Source organism: Arvicanthis niloticus, chromosome 2 (assembly GCF_011762505.2).
Source record: "Arvicanthis niloticus isolate mArvNil1 chromosome 2, mArvNil1.pat.X, whole genome shotgun sequence".
Taxonomy (NCBI): Eukaryota; Metazoa; Chordata; class Mammalia; order Rodentia; family Muridae; genus Arvicanthis; species Arvicanthis niloticus.
In genome coordinates, this window is record NC_047659.1 from 26,429,768 (window position 1) to 26,452,616 (window position 22,849).

Genomic DNA, 22,849 nt, shown 5'->3' on the forward strand with positions numbered 1-22,849 from the left:
ATTTTTTATAAAGAAGCTAAGGACATAATAGAGAAAAGAAAGCATGTTCAACAAATGGTGCTTACCTATCACCGGGCATATTTATCACCCAGCACAAAACTCAAGTGGATCAAAGACCTCAATATTAAGCCAAAAACAGTAAACCTGATGGAAGAGAAAGTGAGAAACAGCCTTAAACATACTGCATTGGCACAGAAGACAACTTTCTGAACATAACACTAACTGAAAAGGCACTAAGAGCAACAATTATTAAATGGGACTTCATGAAACCATAAAGGAAGGCAAAAGGCATTGTCAAGAGAACGAAATGGCAGCCTACAGAGTGGAAAAAGATTTTCAGTAACTCCATATCCTATAGAGGGCTAATATCCAAAATATGTGAATAATTTGAGATTCTAGATATCAACAAACCAAACAATCCAATTACAATTATCTCTAGGGTATAGAGCTAAAGCAGATAATTTTCAACAGAGGAATCTCAAAAGGCTGAGAAACACTTAAAGAAGTGTTCAGCATCCTTAGCCATCAGGGAAATGCAAATCAAAACTACTTTGGTTTTTATCTTACACCTGTCATAATAGCTAAGATCAATAACACAAGTGACAGCTCATACTGAATATTACCCCACATGGGCACATCAGGTCACTTCAGGACTAGGCACATTCTCTCCCACTGAGGCCAGACAAGGTAGCCCACTTGGGGGAACAGGAACCACAAGCAGGCAACAGATTAGGAACTGACCCAGCTCCAATTGTTAGGGGATCTCCCATGAAAACCAAGTTACACATCTGCTATATAAATGCGGGAGAGGCCTAGGTCTACCCCATGCCTGCTCTTTGGATGGTGGTTCAGTCTCTGGGAGCCTTCAAGGGTTTAGGTTGGTTAACTCTGTTTGTCTTCTTGAAGAGTCCCTATCTCCCCTTCAGGTCCCTCAATTCTTTCCCGAACTCTTTTACATGACTCCCTGAGCTCCATCTGATGTTTAGCTGTGGGTCTCTGCATCTGTTTTCATTGTCTGCTGGGTGGATCCTCTCAGAGGACAGTTATGCTAGGTTCCTGTCTCCAGTCATGATAGAGTTTCATTGATAATGTCAGGGATTGGTTCTTGCTATGGGATAGGTCTCAATTTGGGCCAGTCATTGGTTAGCCATCCCCTTCTGTCTTTGCTCTATATTTGTCCCTGAACATCTTGTAGACAGGACACATTTTGGGTTGAAGGTTTTGTGGGTGGGATGCTGTCCTTGTCCTGCCTCTGGGAGTCCTGTCTGGCTACAAGAGATGGCCACTTTAGGATCCATATCCCCCAGTGCTACAAGTCTCAGCAAGAGTCAGCCCTATAGACTCCCTGGGACCTCCCATCCCAGGTCTCTGGCACATCCTCTGGGAGGACAAGAGGTGCTGATATTGGCATATAAAGTGAATAAATAAATAAATGGGCTCCCGTTGCCCACAGTCAATTTCCGTTCTCCCCTGCTCTCCCTACACCTCATTCCCCCACCACTTTCTCCTCCCCATCTTCTCTCCCACCCAGTTCCTTCCCCTCATCCACCTCAGATATCTATTTTATTTCTCCTTCTTAGAAAAATCCAAGCATCCTCCCTTAGGCTCTCCTTCTTATTTGGCTTCTTTGGGTCTATGGATTGTAGCATAGTTATCCTGTACTTTCTGGCAAATGTCTACTTATGACATTATACATACATTATACACTATGCATGTCCTTTTGGATCTCAGTTACCTGACTCAAGATGATATTTTCTAGTTCCATCCATTTATCTGCAAAATTCAAGATGTCCTTGTTTTTAATAGAGACAAATGAATCACATTTTTTTTTTTTTTTTTTTTTTTTTTGGTTTTTCAAGACAGGGTTTTTCTGTGTAGCTCTGGCTGTCCTGGAACTCACTCTGTAGACCAGGCTGGCCTCGAACTCAGAAATCCGGCTGCCTCTGCCTCCCAAGTGCTGGGATTAAAGGCGTGCGCCACCACCGCCCAGTGAATCAAATTTTCTTTATCCATTCTTTAGTTGAGGGACATTTGGCATGTTTTCAGTTTCTAGTTATGAATAAAGCTGCTATAAGCATAGTTGAACAAGTGTCTTTGTGGTATGGTAGACTATCTTTTATATATATGCTCAGGAGTGGTATAGCTGGGTCTGGAGGTATGTATGTCCAGGGTATATGTGGGTCTTGAGGTAGAACTATTCTCAATTTTGGTTAAACAAGTTTGTACTCCCCCCAGCAATGCAGGAATGTTCCCCTTCCTCCACATTCTCACCAGCATGTGCTGTACCTTGAGTTTTTGATCTTAGCCATTCTGATGTGCGTAAGGTCACCCTAATCAATCTCAGGGACATTTTGATTTGCATGCTCCTGATGACTAAAGACATTGATCATTTCAAATGTTACTCAGCCAGTAGAGATTCCTCTGTTGAGAATTTTCTGTTTAGCTCTATATTCCACCAGAGAACTCCTACAGCTGATGAACCCCTTTAATAAAGTGGCTGGTTACAAAATTAACTCAAAGGAAATCAGTAGCTCTCCTTCATACAAATGATAAATGAGCTAAGAAAGAAGTTAGGGAGACAATACTATTCACAATAGACAAAAATAATATAAAATATTTTGGTGTAACTCTAACCAAGAAAGTGACAAGAACTTCAAGTCCCTGAAGAAAGAAATCGAAAATCTCCCTGACTATTTACTTTGAGAGAAAGATTTGAGTAGATGGTCGTCAGCTGACATTCATTCTAAAGCCAGGTTCAGAACTAAATGTTTCAGTTAGGATAGATGACAGAGATGCTGGTTAGTCAACAAAAGGATGGACTGGGTATTAGGACTATCTTGTACCTCACTGGTACAAATTGGCATAATTATGCTCTAATTGTATTTTGAGAGAAAAGTTTCATTTTAACAGGAAGGGTGATATGTAGGAGGAGCTAAGGTGGGAGGAGTACTGAGAGGAAGAGAAGGAGTAAGAAGAGGGGGAGAAGAAGGAGAGGAGAAGCTAGGTGATGAAAGAGAGAAAGAGGGGGGAGACAGGGAGGCTGATGTTCATGTATCTCCACCAGTCAAAGATAGTGGTTATATCTAGGTTGGGTAGTGGGTTACACCTCTGATTGAACAATACCAAACTTATAAAGCCTATGATTAACATTTTTTAAAAAATGTATAAATGCAAAAAGGAAAAGGGGGCATGGGATAGGGGTTTTCTAAGGGGGGGAATGGGGAAAGGGGATGGCATCTGAAGTGTAAATAAAATATCTAATTAAAAAAGAAAAGAAATCGAAGATCTCAGAAAATGGAACAATCTCCCATGCTCATGGATCGGTAGGCTTAACATAGTGAAAATGAGCATCTTATCAAAAGCAGTCTACAGATCCAATGCAAATCCCATCAAAAGTCCAACATAATTCTTTACAGACTTTGAAAGAACAATCTTCAACTTCATATGGAAAAACAAAAAAAACCTAGCATGACTAAACAATTCTGTACAATAAAAGAACTTCTGGAGGTATTGCTATTCCACACTTCAATCTGTACTGCAGAGCAATAGTCATTAAAATACTGTGGTTTTTGGCATAAAAACAGACAGATTGATCAATGCAACTGAAGATCCAGAAATAAACCCACACACCTATGGACATTTGATTTTTGACAAAGAAGGCAAAACCCTACAATAGAAAAGAGAGAGCATCTTCAACAAATGATTCTGGTCTAACTGGATGTCTGCATGTAGAAGAATGCAAATAAATGCATATCTATCACCTAGACACATATCTATCACCCTGCACAAAACCTAAGACCAAATAGATTAAAGACCTCAACATACAGCCACATACACTAAATCTAATAGAACAGAAAGTAGTGAATTGCCTTGAACTCATTGGTCCAGGAAACATCTTCCTGAACAGAACATCCATACCTCCAGCACTAAAATCAACAACTAATAAATGAGACCTCATGAAACTCAAAAGCTCTGGAAGACAAAGGATATCATCAATAGGATAAAATGACAGTGTAAAAATTGGGAAAGGATCTTCACCAACCCTACATATGACAGATTTCTATCATTGTATTGACCTTATTTGTTGTGGGTCTGTATAAATTGGTAATCACTTGTTTGGTGCTTTGGGTGGTTTGGGTGAGTCTAGAAACTTGTTCATGCTTTAGATTTTCTAACTTCATGGAGTCTAAGACTAGGTTTTTAAAGAATTCGCTTAAAATAGTCTGAATTACTTTGGTGTTCTGTTCATTTGGGTCATTTCTTTCTTTCTTTGAGCTGACTGGGCCAAGGATTTATCGATCTTGTTTATTTTTTCAAAGAATGACCTCATATATTCATTGATTGATTGTATTATTAGCTGTGTATCTATTTTGTTAATTTCTTGTTTGATTTTTATTATTTCTTGCTATCTACTGGATTTTGGTTTTGTTCTTGTTTCTTCAAATTCTTCAGTTGCATCATTGTTACTTACTGTGGGTCTTCTGATTCTTAAGATAGTGCTTAGAGCAATTTCTCTCTTAGGGCTGCCTTTAATGTCTCCTAGAAGTTCAGTTGTGTTATATTTTTAATTTTTATTTAATTCTTGGATCTGTTTGTTTGTTCGATGGTTTGTTTCCTGACTTGTTTTTGGGCACGATTGTCATTCAGTACTGCGTTGTTTAATCTCCATATAATTCTGTACTTACTAGAGACTTGTCTGTTGTTTATTCTCAGTTTTATTGCATTACAGTAGATAGGATGCATAAAGTTAATCAGATCTTCTATGTGTTTTAATGTTTGTTTTTTGTCCCAATATGTAGTCTATTTTAAAGGAGCTTTAGTGGACTGATGTCTAGAATGTATTTTCCTTTGTGTTTTCTTGAAATATTCTGTAAATACATTTTATTCATTTGATGTATGATTCTGTTTCATGATTTATTTATTTGTAAGTCTATGGGTGTTTTGCCTACATGTATGTACACTAAGTACTCTGCATGCCTGATATCTACAGAGGCCAGAAGATGGCATCAGATACCTTGAAACTAGAGTTATAGAAGCTTGTCAGCCACCTTGTGTGTACTGGAACTGAACAGGTCCTCTTGAAAACCAACAAGCCCTATTAACCATTGAGCCATCTCTCTATCCCTACATGATGCCATTTAATTCTGGTGTTTCTCTTTTCATTGCTTTTCTATGGCCTGCTGTAGGAGTAAGTGGCGTACTAAAATCAGCTGTTCTTACTGAGCTAGAGTTAATCTGTCTTCATGTCCAGCAATATGCTTTTTAAGAAAATGGGCGTGTTTGTGTTTAGAGTTGAATTTGGTGCCTGAGTTTGGTGCATATATGTTTAGGATTATAATATCTACTTAGTTGATTGTTCCTTTAATTATAATTAACTATTCTTCTTTATCTCTCCTGACTTGTTTTAGTGTGAAGTCTGTCAGATATTAGTACAGAGAAACCTGCTTCCTTCCTTATCACAGTGGCTTAGAATATTTTTTCCATCCTTTCACTTTAAGGTGGTTCCTATTTTGAAGATGAGACGAATTTCTGAAAGACACCAGAAAGATGATTTTTATTACTTCATCTATTCAACTAACACGTGTCTTTTTATTGAGAAATTAAGGCTATTAAATTGAAAGTTATTAATGATACGTGTTGCTTGCACTCAGTTTTTGTTTGTTGTTAGTTTTTGCTGCCTGTGTCCTTAGTCCTATTGTTTGTCTCAGTAATTACAGCTCCATTTGTTTTCCTCCCACATTCTCTCAGCTATGCTTCTTCTTCTCTGGTCTGAAGTACTGTTTCTAGTATTATTCTTTATATTACTTTGTTTGCTTTTTTCAGATTATAATTCCATCACTTCCCCCTTCCCTTTCCTCCCTCCAATGCCTGTTTGTGCTCTTCCTTCCTTTCTTTTCATCCATGGCCTCTCTCTTCATTATTTGTTACATACATACTTACATACATTCCTAAATATACAGGAACAAGCAGCTCAGTATGCATAATGTTACTTGTATGTATGCTTTCAGAGCTAACTATTTGGTATCAGATAGCCAATTGGTAGGTTCTTCACTGGGGAAGACTATTTCTTTCTCCCTCTCTCAGCAATCCTTGGCTGCCTTTAGTGCTTTGTGTTTAGAATGTAGTTAGAAACTCTGCTGATGACGTAGAGGGCATATTTCTCCTCCAGGATCCATGACTTCACTAGCACTGAAAAGTTTGCTAGGTTCTTGATAGCAATCATTTCTTTTTTACTAAGTCGTAAGCCCAATTAGAGATCTTTTGGTTACCACCAAATTATGCATACCACCCTTAGGCTTCTCAAGGCATGGAGATTATTGTTGTGGTTCATAAACATCAGAGCTGGGTAGGACAATTGGGTATTTCCTTCCTTTGGAAGTTTGTGTTGTGTCTTCTCGTACCATGAAAGCTAGTCCTCAGGAAGGAACCTTTCAGGTCTGTTCCAGTTCATGGTATAGTATTATGAATACTACATTAATGTTTAGTTAGACCTCTGTTGTGATGGTTGGGAGGAAAGATGAGTTGGTATTGCAGATAAATTTTGTCAGTTGAGCAATGAACATCATGAAATACAAGGATATATCATATTATGTCTCAGGTATTCTTCATGTTTCAACTCCTAAGTTTTCTTTGAAACAGGAACTGTATTCTGTAGCCCCTAACTTACAGTGAGGGTGATGAACATGGAGAGGATATGCTTAGTAGTGATGGGCTGCATTTATGATCTACTCAGAAAACATTTTTTGGAAAATACTTTAACTCAAGCATTTGTAAAGTACTTTATATCTTGGGGGGGAAGGAACATGCTACAAAGTAAGTCTTTGAGAAGTTACTGAAATCAAAGCAAAAATTCTCAAGGATTTCTGTCTGTTATAATGTCTGCTGTATCCCCTGTGCTTACAGTGCTTGCCTTCTTCTCAGAGGAAACAAACAGGAGTATGATAAACAGTAAAGTGTATGAATGCTAGACAATGATAACACTTGGGGTGAAGAACGTTGGTGTGAACTACACCAAAGCTGGAAAGGTGGTGAGGTTGCCTCACTTCTCTGGCACTAGTTTCACTCTATAATAAAAATAAAAAAAGCTCTTGCCTTGTAAAGTTGTAATGAAGAGTAAATGACTTAACATATATATGTGTAAAGTGGCCAACATATTTCTAGGTGGTAACATAATCCAAGTATCATTCACATATTTGGCTGTTTAGCACTGTAGCCAACATGTTTGCTTCACTCAGGATTCCTTTCATACAGAAGGATATTTTCTCCTATAGCTTGAAACTACATTGTCTAGTACACTGTGGCCTATGTTTAGCCCCTTTTGACTTGTTTGTGTGTTTGTTTTTGTGTGTAAGATAGGGCACCTTTAGCCAAAGCTTGCCCCAAGTACTTTTTGTATTTAAGATTGACTATGAACTCTCGAACCTCCTACATCCACCTCCCAGATACTGTTGCACTCAGATACCTTTTCAACTTTTGTTTACATGCTTTAATTTTTAATATTCCTTTCTTACTAAAATAAATAACCATTCTGTATTAATATATCCTGAAAATGTCACATCGTCATTTTACATTTCAAAAATGAAGCAAATAGTCAAAACTTTATCCCTTACTATATCACAAAGTTAAAAGTCTGATAAAGTGAGACTTTTATATCTGATTATCTGCTAAAATTCAGTACAGTGTTGGAAGTGTTATCAATAGACAGAAATGTAAACTCTTTCATATTGATGTTTTGGAATGGAAATATTCTGAATGAATTCAGTGAAATCTCTAGTCCCCTGATGACCTTTTTTTGCCTGTCTAACCTCGTGCAGTCTAAGATGTAGCCATAGCCCTCTACCACCCTTACCCTTGAAAACTAGACTAGCTCTATGTGCTTCTAGTATTCCATGCTTATCTCTGCCATGGCCAGGACCATCAAATGCTAATTTGGCTATCTAACTCCTCACCATTCTCTTCCCATGTAGCAAGTACCTTAAGATGTGGACTGTGTTCTCCTAGTGTCTGGGTTTCCAGTGGACATCATATTGTTTTACACAAATTTGGTATACCAAGATACTGGTACACAATCCTGTAACAGTGAAGATATAGACGATAATGGCTGGGGGCGGGGGGCGGTTCTCTATGTAGACATTGGTTCAGAAATCTCCAGGCTAAGGAGCCAAGTCAGCATCATTAGTAAGACAGTTACTTGTGTGCTTATGGCTTTTAACTGGTTTAATGGTATTTCTTTACATACAAAATGTGTGCTGACTAGAGAGAGAGAGCTCACCCTCTATCCTTTTAAGGAAATGCAAATATACTTCAATAAAGAATAAAATTTAATTTTGACTCTTATCAGGGCTAAAGTGTGTGCTTCAGCCCTTATCTCAAAGTCCTTTCTGTTCCAGAAGTTGGAAACCTAATCGTCTACAGAGGCCAGAATGGTGGAATGAAACAGGAAGCCCCTGAAGCCAGCTGGACAGCCAAGCCCCTTCTGGAGGAGCAGCCACTGCTCTGCTCCAGATAACCGTGGCGAGTCAGGAATGTTCAACCACTCTTACCACACTCACTGTCCAGTTTCTCAGGTAAACAACAATTATATTTTTCATTGAGGTCTTTTGATTTAAATATTGTCAATTAATTTTCTATTGTTGTTATTGCTTATAAACCCCGTATAAGCCAAACACTTTTGTATGTTGGGTTTTATCCAAGGTCCTCCTGCTTATAACCAGTATATTTCTTTAATTTATTTGTTAGAGACTTTATTTTCTTCAGGTTTGGCTTTTTATTGCTTTGTGCTCTGAGTTACTTTATGCTTCATGTTGGGCTTTTGAAGTTGCCTTCCCAGTCTCTAACTTGACTACTTTGTGCTCAGATTCTCTTTGGTAAACACATTTTTACACCCACTTCCAGCATTCCAATGAGTATCAATACCATGTGAACATGATTCTCACTCAAGACACTGTATGATCTCACACATCTGGAGACATCACTACTCATCTTGTTTCTCATGTGTGAGCTTAAACACAATAAAAGATCGTTTATCTCATGTAGCTTTTGTGCTTTAGGGGATCGCTCTTTAAAGTACATACAAAAGCACTCTCTTCATCTTGTTTCTTGAGAAAACTTATTAGAATTTTTATTAGACCACAGTTACGCAATTTCTAATTATGTTGTCTGGAGATTGACAGACAACATAATTGAGTGGTCCTAGTGATTTGTATATATGCTGAGACACTGTCTTGAGTGAGTGTCTCGCTGAAGAAGTTGCTGCAATGTTTTCACTTTAAGGGTAACTTAATTTTCATTTAAAATGATTTTATGTGTAAACATAGCACCTAACCTTGTAATACTACAAGAAAACTTAGAAGAAATACTGAATGGCATTTGCCATATATCCAAAGGATGGAATCAGTGTGTGGAAGAGAAATCTAAGAGAGCAGATAACAAAAGCAAAACCAGATGAGGCTGCACTGAACTAGAGTGTTGTTTGCACTTTATTTCTTTATACAACAAAGAAAATAATCAAAAAGTAGAAGAGGCAACCTACTGAATGGGAATATGTATTTGCCAACCATACAAACTGAAGAAAGCTTAATTTGTAAAACCTATGTTTTTAAAACTATATAGCAAAATAAGTAATCCAACCTTAAAAGAAAAAAAATACTTTGTTTTTTTTTAATATTTTATTTACATTTAAGATGCAATCCCCTTTCCCCATTTCCCCTCCCTAGAAAACCCTTGTCCCATGCCCCCCCTTTCCTTTTTGCTTTTATATAATTTTTTTTAAATGTTAATCAAAGGATTTATAAGTTTGGTAATGCTCAATCAGAAGTGTAACCCAATACCCAACCTAGATATAAAAACTATCTTTGACTGGTGGAGACCTGTGAACATGTGCCTCCATGCCCCCTCTCTCTTTCTCTCTCTCACCACCTCTCTTCTCCTCTCCTTCATCTTCTCTCCTTACTCCATCTCTTCCTCTCAATACTCCTTCCCACTTAGCTCCTCCTACATATCACTCTTCCTGTTAAAGTAAAACTTTTCTCTCAAAATACAGTTAGAGCATACTTATTCCTAATTGTACCAGTGAGGTACAAGATAGTCCTAATACCAAGTCCATCATTTTGTTGACTAACCAGAACCTTTGTCATCTCTTCTAACTAAAACGCTTACTTTTTGATCCTGGCTTTGTTTGTTTGTTTGTTTGTTTTTTGGCTTTAGAGTGAATATCAGCTGAAAACTATATACTCAGATCTTTTCTCTCAAAGTAAATAGCCAGAATTGACTATGAGACTATGGGTCTTCAACCCCGTCAGAAACCCGGAATGACTGAGTTAACTGAAGTTATGGGAAGCACTAAACATAGCTTCTAAAACTTAGCCAATTTATAGAGACCTCTGAACACCTGAAAAGCCCCTATACTACCAAACATTCGAGCATCAAATCTTCAGCCTTCTGGCCCAGAGTCATCTGACAGACCTTAGTGATGCAGGATTATTAAGGGCTGATTACTCTGTCTAGGCAGATATAATCAGTAGACTATTCTGCATGTGTGTCCTCTTCTGGACAGTAATTTGTCTGTAGATGGAAAGAGGCAATTCTTGCCTAGTGGCTGTCACCACACAACTGGCATAACACCAAGGATGCTCAATTTCTTCTTAGAATCCACAACAGGAAGCTGTCAGGAGCAGACAGGTCTCTAATCAGAATGAACATTAATATAGAAATATTTGTAGGGTCAATTCTATGGACTTCTGACATTTTAAAAACCAACTATCCATATACGGTCACCTGGACTGTTGTCTGTTCACTCCTCTCAGCTATTTCTAAATAAAATATGGGAAACCTCCTAACAATAAACTCAAAGCCATGAATTTGCTATATAGTCCCTTAACTCATAGGTTAACCGTCCCAAATCAGTTAAAAAAGTTAGAGAAGGACTGGGTCTAGGCCTTGTATTCCTAAATGTGCTATACAGGCACATTGTCCATGAGAGTATCAATATTCATCTCACTTTTATATTATTAAGAAGCTCGTGCCAATGAAAACCTTAAATTTGAAATCAAAGTAAGTTTTGTACCATTTAAGAAATTATAACTTCATCTTGATAATAATTATACAGATTTCTACCAATAGGTTATGGTTATGCAATAAGTCCTAGCTAATCCCCCCTGTTCCAACAAAGCCACTACTTTTCCCTAGAAAGACAGACCATTATTAACCACATTAGTCCCCAAGCCCAGAGAATAGGGGCGCTGATTCTTCTTTAACTTCTTCAAGCTGATTATGGGCGTTGAGATATTAGAAGAGGGGTGGGGGGAAGAGTAAGTTGATAAGCCTCTGATGCTGTGTCTTCACTGAATCCAAATGGAATTCCAGGACATTGGAGGTTTGGGCAGGTCTGCTCAGTATGCTTGATGAGTAGATACACCAAGGCTGTGTATTCTGCAATATACAATTCTCAGAACAAGTTTTAGTATCAAGAAAAAAAAAATTTTCCCCCCCTAGGTGGCTGACATTCTTTTTAAAGATGTTGGTTCTAACAACTTTTCTTTTTTTCCCCCCTTTCTAAAATTGGTTATAATATTTACATTTCAGATTTTATCCCCTAACCCCACTTCCTCCCACCACCCAGGAACCTCCCATCCCATCCCCCTCCTCATGCTTCTATGAGGCAGTGACCACACCTACCCCCCCCCACTATCCCCTCCCCACCCTCACATTCCCCCCCCCCATTCGGTGTTTATTTTCTATGGGACCAAGAAACTCCTCTTCCACCTATGCCAGACAAGGCCATCCTCCCTCCATAAACCGCTGGAGTCTTGGGTCCCTCCCTATGTGTTCCCTGGCTGGTGGTTTAGACCCATAGGGACTCTGGTTGTTTGGTATTGTTGCTTTCCTCCTGGGGTCGCAAACCCTTTCTGCTCCTTCAGTCCTCTCTCTAAGTTCTCTATTGGGAAACCCCTGATCATATCAGTGGTTAACTGTGAGCATCGTCCTCTGAGTGTGTTAGTCTTTGGCTGACCTCTAAGGAGACAGCTATATCATGTTCCTCAGATTATGCACTTCCAGCCATCCACAACAGTGTTTAGCTTAGGTGGCTGTACATGGGATGAATACCGAGGTGGAGTGGTCTCCTTATGGCCCCTCCTTCAGTTTCTGTCCCATGTTTTGTTTCCATATTTGCTCCCTTGAGCATTTTTGTTACTTGTTCTAAGTAGAACTGAGGCATCCCCTCTTGGTCTTCCTTCTTCATGAGCTTTATGTGGTCTGCAGGTTGAGGTATGTTTTTAAAACTATATAGCAAAATAAGTAATCCAACTTTAAAAGAAAAAAAAATACTTTTTTCAAAAGAAGACTTACAGAAATTCAAGTTGAAACCATAACGAGATGCCACTTCACCCCAACAAGCATGGCTGTTACTGAAAAGACAAAGGTGCTGTCGTGGATGTGGAAAATGAAAACCCTACATACTGTTGGTGAAAAAGCAACTTAATATGACAGTCCCCAAAGCAAAAACTAGAGTAGAACTGTTATCTGACACAGCAGTCTCATTCCAAAGGATGGAATCAGTGTGTAAGAGAAGAGATCTCTTTACTTATATATTGATTGTAGATACAGAGTATGTGCATATGTATGTATAAGCAGATGAGTGCATAAAGAAAATGTGATACACACACACAGGAGGGTGGAATATAGTGTAGGCATTACAAAGAACAAAATTCTACCATTTATAACAGCCTGGAGGACCCCACCTGAAGTGCAAAAGTTAGACAAATATAAATACCACATTGTCTCACTCATTAGGGAAATATTAAAAAAATATTTCACAGAAATAAAAAATAGAATGATAGCTGCCCATTGGCAGGGTTGGCTGTGGAAATAAAGTACTGAAAACGATGGTGGTCAAATGGAACATCAATGGAAGATGATTACAGATGGGATGGATAAATTTGAAGAGATCTGTTGGGTAACTACATAATGACTAAGTGATTATTTTCAATAATAATTTGCCCTGCATAAATTAACCTGCCTCTGAAGTAGCCAGAATCCTATTCATATAAGGATAAAATGCAAGAACTACCACTTTTATCTTGTGTGTTTATATAAATATGCACCAGGATCTGTTATCACTATTCTTCATGACAGTCTTTGTAATACAAAAAAGCAAAAAGGTAACATAATAGGATTAATATGTAGAAATAGATCACAGATAATTTTCCTTCAGAATATAATAGTGAATTTGTTATTTTATAAATACCTTGTGATAACCTATAATTTTTAAAACTAATTATGAAAAAGACTTAAGTATATGTAGTTGAGATCAGTTATTGCTCAGTTTTTCTGTTAAGAAAGAAATTATTTACTTGTACATGCAGGCCCTCCATTTCCACATGCTTTTCTATATTTGTGAAGTTACAAAAGAAGGCTTTAAGGGGAAGTTCTGAATCTCATTTCTTTTCTTTACAATTAGGTAGAATGACAAAAGGATAGCCAGGTGTATTTTAACTCTTATAAAAGAGAGCTGGATATTACAAGAGAGAATTACAAGGGAACCTAAATGTCCCAGGGTTGGTTGGTTGGTTGGTTGGTTTTTGGTTTTGTTGGGGGGGGGGGGGGGGGTTTTGTTGGTTTGGTTGCTTGGTTTATTGTTTGGTTGGTTGATTGTCTGCAGTGGGGGGGTATCTCCAGCTTGCTGGAGGGAGGGAAGGTGAAGTCGTCTTTCTTCTCCTTTTTGGTTCTTCTTGAGGCAGCTGGGGGGGGGGGGTGCGGGATGGGAATGGAAGCTCATCGGCCAGGTGTAATACTTGGTCTTATGAGATTCGGGGTAAGGCCTTGGGCCTTACAAGATTCATGGTAAGACTTTGGTCTTAAGATATAATTTGGGTTGCTGTTTAATAAAATCTTATTTATCTACCTTACTAAAGTTTACTTGCTAGGCTACTGTAGCTGACCTGCTATCTGTTTGATCCTCTGAGACCAGAAACTGCAGTTTCTGGCCACTTAGCACCTCAGCCCCAAAATAGCAGAGGATTAGGCAAATAGCCTTTGTACTATCTCAGCAGGAGCTGCTGGGCCCTAGCTTATGCCTGCTAGTCCAAGGTCACAGAACAAAAAAGACACTTGGAGATGTGGTTATAGCATTTATTACTAAGTTGTTAAAAGTTTCCTATGAATGCTATCTAAAGGGAAAAGTGGAAGGGTCCTAAGTGAGGAAAAAGGAAAACTTCTATCTAGGAAAAGAAAAAACTCTATTCTATCTTCTATTCTAACTCTATTCTATATCTAACTATTCTAATTAACTCTCATCTCTTTGTCCTCAGTACTTATGAAAGGTCCGGGACTCCCCAGAAAGGAGGTCCACTTAAGTCACAGGATAGCACGCACCCAAAGGACACACGAGAGACCGTCTTCCTGTAAAGCACATGAGGTGGTTTATTAAATCAGAGCTCTGGGCCAGCCCATATCCCCATATCTCACATAGGGGATAGAGGGACTGACCTCGTGGCTCAGTGGTCTAGTGCTTATATATGGGCGGGGTGGGGAAAAAGCGAACTTTTGCGCGGGTGCACAGGATTGGTTGTTTTACTTTTTTTGGAACACTAGTAGGCCGTACCATGGGGGCAGGGTGTAGTTCCTCTCTTGGCCAGTCAGTTTCTGGGATGTTCTTAACAGGCCTTTGTCCTGTAACTCCCCCTCCTCTGTAACTAATTAGATGGACCCAAACCTGCTGGCAGGTGCTTTTCTGCCCAAGGTCTAAGGCGAAAAATGTACACATATTTCATAAAATGGCCTTTATAATTTTTCACTCTACACTTATACATCTTACAGAGTACATGGTCACATGTGACAAAGTTCATCACAAGTTCACACCAAAATTCAAATCATAAATTGAAATAGAAGTTTACAACAGAGAATGTTTACATGGATATCCATTAGGAGTAATTATCTGGCTAAACACTCATCACCTGTCTAGCTCCACAGGTTCACTGAAGGTTTAAAACTATAACTAAGAAATTAGTGAAGTTTTGTGTAGATAAACCCAGGCAATTTTTTCTCTTCTCTCTTAGTACCTATAATAAATCGTGAATTCCCTTTTAGTGACCTTTGGGTAATTGTTTTATAACCTCTTGGAATGTGCTCTGAGCAGGAGAAAGTCTGGTTACTATCTAAAGGCAATTAACTGATGATACTCGGGAGGAGGCTGGCAGAGTTCTCATTGCAGTTTTGACTATCAGAGAGGGACCTAATAGCAGTACCACTATAAAAGAGCTTAATAATCACTGATATAATTTTAGGTATTCTTATAGGATCATCATTAAGACTTAAAAAGTCATCTATGTGTTTATACAGCATCACTACAAGACAGTACATCTTCGTGGATCTGCAGGGATCTGCTCCAAAGGGGTGTGCTATTGCTTAGTGATTGTCACATATGTTTAAATAATAATAATAGGAAAAGCATATTAATAGCAGGAACTTTCCTAAAATAAGTCCCTCACAGCCTTGCTGAATGAGGGCTCACTTGTCACAGATTATATAATAATCCAAGGCAAGCATTTCAGGATGATCACCTGATGATTATTGGCTTGTCCCATTATAGCTCCTGGGAGTTGTCAACTTGACTTGAACTAGGATTATCAGGGAAGAGGAACTTCAATTGAAAAACTGTCTCTATATGATCACCTGTAGGCAAGTCTGTAGGGCATTTTCTTGATGAATGATTAATCTGGAAGGGGTTAGCCCTTGGGGAGTGGTGGCACCCATAGGCAGGGAATCCTGCATAGTAAAGAAAAGCAAACTGAGCAAACCATCAGGAACAAACCAGCATGCACTGTCCCTCCATGATCTCTGCTTCAATTTCTGCCTCCTGGTGCCTGCTTTGACTTCCTTCATGCAGGTCTGTAAAGTGTAAGGTAAAGTAAACCCTCTCCTCCCCAAATTACTGTGGTCATGTTGTTTATACTAACAGAAATGAAACTAGGACACTAATATAAACGTGAGGTCATACAAAAACTGGAAAATGAGAAAGGAAAAAATGAGTGACATTTTAAAAAATGAAACAAATAAGGAATACTTTGGTGATGGGCAAGAAGCTGGGGTGGGAAAATGAAATCCAAGCAGAAATGTAGGTGTGATCCCAGGGCGGTCTAGAAGCCAGCAAACAGACAGCCTCAGCTTTCCTTCATTCGGATCATCCAGGTTAAGGGCTTCTGATTCCCTGTATTCTGTTCTTTGGGGAAAAAAACCATAAAAATAAATTATAACCCAGTCATAAGCACAAAATTCATGAAAGTTTCCATTAAACAGTTTCCCTGGTACTTCTGAGGAACAGAAACCACAAATTCCCTGTTCTATGGATTCTATACTTAGGTTTTTAAAATAATGTTTTTCCAATTATAGAGCTGATGTTTGCTTATTGTACAAAAAATAAAAATAAAGAAAATGTGTTTCTGTCACCAAAGAACATACAGTAATAATTTGTAGGACACTAGTGTCCTGTTTCTGTGCATCAGTAGTTGGGAGCCGGCTGCTCTCCTGTCTTTATACTGACACATAAGTAATCCTTTGAATACTACTATGTCCTAAGCACATAGAAGGTAACTTTTCCAAGAACAAAGTATACAGTTTTAAGTTCTATGTTATGAGGAAATAAGAGTTAAGGCTTACACTATTAACCAGTAGTGCTAACTACCCTCTCAGCTCAATAACCCAACTCTGTCTTAGCCTTTATATCATCTCCAGTGTAGGTTTTAGCTGCTGTAATACTAAGAGTTCTGTATATTTGCAGTTTACTACCCAATCAGTTGAGCCTTCTCATCCCTATTCCAAAAACTGGTCCCTACATTCATTTCCCTGACAGGCCTCAGCTGAGACGGACAGACAGTTGGGCTTCTTTCTGTCCACATCCCTTCTCAACTGCAAGGGACTTAGCTGAGATTGTTGACGAGATAGTGGCATTCCAAGGAAACAGAATGAGAAGCATGAGACTTCTGGATGTTTAGAAACAAACCATGAGCCGTGTCACACCTGTCATACTTCGCTGCAGATGACAAGGCCCAGTGAAACCACAAAATTATGTGGGGCCACTTATAATCTGTCATACATAATTTAAGATAGATTTGATTGATTGAATGATTGATTGAATGATTGATTGATATTTGGTTTTTCAAGACATATTTTCTCTGTGTATTCTTAGCTGTCCTGGAACTTCCTGTAGACCAGGCTAACTACAAATTCATAGAGATCTGCCTGCCTCTGCCTCCCAAGTGCTAGGATTAAAGCATGCACTATCACCACCCAACAATTTAAGGTTTCTATATGACTCAAACATGGGATTTGCTAAAATTTTATAGCCAAAGTCATTGTCCTGGTTATAAGTAATATTCTTGGCCATACATGTTCCTCTGACTCCGAAGAATACCGAAACTCTTTTGAGCCTATCCCAAGACCTTAAGATTTGTGATGTATGTCCTTCCTGTATGACTAACATGTCACTCTCATGTTATAAACTTTTATTTTTTTTAATGTTTTTGTTTTTATTTTGTGCATATAGGTATTTTGCCTACAGGTGTATCTGACCACCAATTGCATGCTTGGTGCCCACAGAGGTCACAAAAGGGCATTGGATTCCTCTCTAGAACAGTAGTTACAGACCATTGTGAACCACCATGAGGGTGCTAGGAATTGAACCCTGCTCCTCTGCAGGAGCAGCCAGTATTCTTAATGGCTGAGCCACACAGGTTGGGAACTTTTAATACTTTTGGTTCTGAAAAAGCAGGACATCTAGAATTTGAGAACTTTCGTTGTCAACAAAGGAAAGATACACTCATTGAGGATGTTCTAGTCCAACTGATTAACAAAATACAGTTATGCTGATGCTTGTTGGAGGAAGCAGAGCCTGGAAGAGGGTTTTTGGGTCTCTTACAGAAGGTATATCAAAAAGGTATGATTAAAAGAAGTGGCAACCAAGTCATAATAACTACCAATGGAAGTAATAAGTAATATAAATGGGTTAATATGTTTTAAAGATTTCTTTAAAATGAGAGAGGATAAGATGATCATAAATAAAAATCCTTGAATAAATATGTGAAGATTGACAAGGGCTGGATATGTGCAATGAAAGGCACATTTAAATAATTGATATTTTATGTAAAGGTAATTTGGGAAAGTGTGGTCTATGGCTACTGTAAGAAGCATAATTTAACAAATAGTAGAAAGGTTGTGTTTATTTCTTTTAGTATTCAGTCCAATGATAACTATGTTGTAGTCATCTAGATACAACTCTCTATAGTGCTAATAATGTATTTTATTCCAGTCACATTCATGTTGTACATGTGAATGTTGGGATGTAAGTGCAGAGGATTGTTCTATATGAAACTTACTATCAGTTTGAAGAATGAAGCATTCAGTCTTGCCAATGCAGGATGGGAATAGTCTTCCTTCCTACTTATAAATATTTTGTGAGCCAAGCTTAAAATCATATTTTAAATAGTTTGGCAATGATTTAGTTGTATGACATTATACATTTTTTTTTTACTTAACCTACAGTCTCTTCCTGATAATTGAATAATCATTTGCTGTTAATTCTGTGCTACCCGGTATCTAAGGTCATCCACTGAGCACAAGACCAATTAGTAATGTGCATTGATACAGGATATCATCATGCAAAAGCCAGTTTATTATGTTTACTGTTAATAAAGTTTGACATTATTCCTACAACTTTATGATATTTTAAGTACTTTTATGAAGAATGTCTATCTAGTACTTTCATGATGTCATACTCTCAGATATTTAGTTTTCATAGTTTTTTTAGTGTGACTTAAAATACATTTCATAATACATATTAAGTTTACTTGTATGTTAACAAGAACATAAGTAAAACAAATTGAAAAGGAGGGCTGTTGTATTAATAACATCCTGTTAAAATATAAGCATAATTTTTATATTGCTGCATTCATTTTTTAGTTTATTAATACAATTAATATGTTACTTAGTAAAACTGATAGTTGGCAAGTTCTTCATAGAAGCCTTGTCTTCTATACTGATGTATTTACTCAGAAGTTGTGAGATCCTTAAAGAGAAATCTAGAGGACAAAGATGCTTTTTAGATTTTTATCAGCATGTGTAAATTCATTGCCTTAGATTTTTATCAACATGCGTGCACTCATTGGCCTACATTAAAACATCTCTCATTTTAGACTTGTAATGTTAAAAGGTATCATAAGTGTGATAAAAATTAAAATGTAAAATCATGTTGACTAGAATATGCACACTCAACAGGAATTAATACCAGAAGTATGAATATAGGAAGGATAGAATGAGTCAAGATTCCGCTCCGTGTGTATATCCCTGTAGAAAGAGAGTCGGTAAACAGATTAATACTGCTAATAGGCATAAAACAGGAAGTATCAGTGAATTAATTATGGATAAAGGAGTGTTCATATTTAATGTAAATTATGGATTTGGGGGGAAGTAACATCTTACTTAAATTCTGAATGGTCAGAAAAAGCCAAGGTAACAAAGAAATCAAGCCACTGAAATTAAACTCTTTCAAAGTGAATTTTTATACACTGATTTGCATACTGAAAGGAAGCAGGAAAAAATGAAAACATTGGTAGAATTATAACAGCGATCTCCCTCAGAACATGCATATACATAAATACACACATTTGGCTTTCATCGTTACAGAGCTGTCTGCGAAATAAATACAGATTAGCCTGCAGCATAAACTGAATCTTAGATCCCAAATGCTAATGACAAGGGGTTAGCTTGAATATCACAGTCTTTTCTGTTTTAACCTGTTTTCCTGGAGTTTCATGAAGACACATAAACAAGATTGGTCTCCAAGGAAAAGGAGAGAAGCAAGCTGTGGAATATAGGGTTTTTTGAAGCATAGTAATATTAAAATGCTAAATTTGGAAAACAGGAGAAAGTTTCAGTTTTTATATTGCATTATTTAAAAAATATATATGGCTACATCTCAGATAATGGGTCGGTCTCTATAAGAGATAAGATTACCAGAGTCCTAGAAGCAAGTAGAACATACTTTAATATTTTACAAAAGAATGCAATGTATAGGCATCATAAATTTTAGAAATATTACCGTAAGTCCTTTCCTAGGATTTCTTTATACATTTAAGGAATATCTGAAGGATCCAAAACTACACTTCTATTTTAGCAAAGAATTCTGGGTAGATTATTAAGATTATGTAGCTATAGGTGTAGGAACATTAACCAGATTTGTTTATGGTTATGAAAGCTTGGAGAAAAGCTATGTCAACAAAATAAATGAAAGTAATTAAACTCCCAAAAATCCACCCCAATTATTGAAAGTAATATTGGGAAAATATTTAATACCCTACAAAAATGTCCAAGGGAAAAAATACAAACTGGTAATGATTTAATACTTGAAAAAAAGAGGAGCTGGAGAGATGGCTCAGAGCATTTAACTACTCGTGTGGAGAACAAAAATGTAGTTTTCAGCACACACAAGGCAGACAGCTCAAAACTGTCTCTAACTCCGGTTCTGACATCCTCCTTTGGCCTCTTCAGGCACTACACACTTGTAGCATGCATATAATCAAAACACCCATACATCAAATAAAAATAAGTACATTTTATATATAAAATTTTCAAGAAAAAGAAAACAAGTACATTAATACATGGAAAATATTTAGAAGCAATACAGTTTGTTTAAGAACAAAGCCAAAGATGAGGAAGTGTGCTTCAGGCAAGAATGTGACATTAAGCTAGAACAAAGAAGTAATTTCAGGCAGGAATCTAAATCTGAGGCTAGAACAATCAACAGCGTCTATACAGTTGAAAATATTTGGGCTCAGAGAACAAGAATCATATTCCTCAGTAGCTCAGTTCTTCAAATAGCTCTCTCTCCAACTCTGCCCATGTAAGAAATCCTAATTAAATCCAGTGGGTCTCCAAAAAATAAAAATAAAACTATGAAAGTAGAAGGAAAGGCTGGGAAAATGGATTTGTTGAGTGGAAAGAGAGGATAGTGGATAGAGACTTGGATCAAAGACCATTTTATTGTCTCTCTCTCTCTCTCTCTCTCTCTCTCTCTCTCTCTGTGTGTGTGTGTGTGTGTGTGTGTGTAATTGCAAAAAAAAAAAAAAAAAAAAAACAAGTAATGTTCAGAATAGCCCAATATTCAACTGTTATGCCAGTATATAAGTGATTATATAGTAAGAACAAATAACAAATACAGCTCAAATATTAAAATTTAATGTTAGGGCACTGGTGAGTTTCTCAGCAGGTAAAAGCTTGCTATGCATGCCTGGCAATTTGAGTTATATCTCTAGAGACCACATAAAAGTCTAAGAAAAAGTGTCTTAGTTAGGGGTTTACGTCTGTGAACAGACACCATGACCAAGGCAACTCTTGTAAGGACAACATTTTATTGGTACTGGCTTACAGGTTCAGAGGTTCAGTCCATTATCATCAAGGCGGGAACATGGCAGCATCCAGGCAGAAATGGTGCAGGAAGAACTGAGAGTTCTTCATCTTCATCTGAAGGCTGCCAGTAGGCTTCCAGGCAGCTAGGATGAGTCTTATAATCCACACACACAGCGACACAACTACTCCAACAAGGGGATACCTTCTAATTGTGCCACTCCCTGGGCTGAGCATATACAAACCATCACAAAAAGCAACTTTATAGTGTTGTCCTCTGACCTCCACACACATGCATATGTGGCCACATATATCATATGCAAGTATGCACCTAAAGTTCAATAAAAATTATTAAATGGATTGAGTCTCTATGTCTACAACAGAAATATAAATATCTGAAGAGATAAAAATAAGTAAATTTTATATATAAAGTTTTTAAGAAAACAAGATACATTAATACATGGAAAATATTTAGAAGTAATACATTTTCCCCAAAAAAATGCTAAATTGTAAAGAGCAAGTTGTTGAATTGCATATAATTGAAATACAGATGTAACAATATACATATTCCTTATATAAATACATAAAAATAAACAGATATAGACCAGAATAATGGTTGTGATCACCTCTGAGGAGAAATAAGGATGATGAGTCTAAAAAGAGAAATGAAGTGGTAATTGGAGATGGTACCTAACTAGATCTGCAGTGTTTTGTAAGTCCTTTATTGAGGGTGACCCCATAGGAAGACCAGCATTCTCAACTAACCAGGACCCCTGAGATCTCTCAGACACTGACACCAAACAGGCAGCATGCACCAGCTGGTCCAAGGCCCCCAACACATATGCAGCAGAGGACTGCCTGGTCTGGCCTCAGTGGGAGATGAACCTAACCCTTTAGAGAGTTGAGGCTCCAGGGAGAAGGGAGGCAGGGGGCGCGGGATGGTACATCCTCTTGGAGACATGGAAAGGAATGGAATGAGGAACTATGGGAGGGCAGACAAGAAGTGGGACAATGACTGGATTGTAAAAAATTAAAAGTAATAAAAAATGAAAAAACAAAGATAATATTATTCATTTCACATTGTTACTATGAAGATTACTGACATTTACTTATCAATTATATTCAGTTAAAGCTGACATTTTTTATATTGTGACTATCAATATCATTGTGAGACTCATAACAATAGCACTTGTGAAATAAAATATATGTATAAATCTATGTTTAAAATCTATGTTAAATATATGTTAAAGTTTTTACATTGAAATCTGACAAAACACACTGTAAAATAGAGTGGTGATACACTGTTGTTAACTATGTTAGCTATTTTAATGTGCACTTTAACATTTCTAGAAACAAATAACTGAAATATGCAGTTGTACAGTAGATATTATTCTACAGTGAAATTATGGCTCCATTTTTAGTTTTTTTTTCTTCGAGCTTTCACATAAGCACC

General features: G+C 37.5%; 1 protein-coding gene across 10 annotated transcripts in view; it reads left to right on the forward strand.

The window, feature by feature from the left end:
* Mbd5 (methyl-CpG binding domain protein 5) overlaps positions 1–22,849 on the forward strand; it is a 353,158-nt gene that overhangs the window by 262,136 nt on the left and 68,173 nt on the right. For all 10 annotated transcript variants that reach the window (XR_013108584.1, XM_076928716.1, XM_076928718.1 and 7 more), the window contains one exon: positions 8,391–8,567. The gene's annotated coding sequence lies outside the window, so the exon portion shown is untranslated. The remainder of the gene's footprint in view (positions 1–8,390; positions 8,568–22,849) is intronic.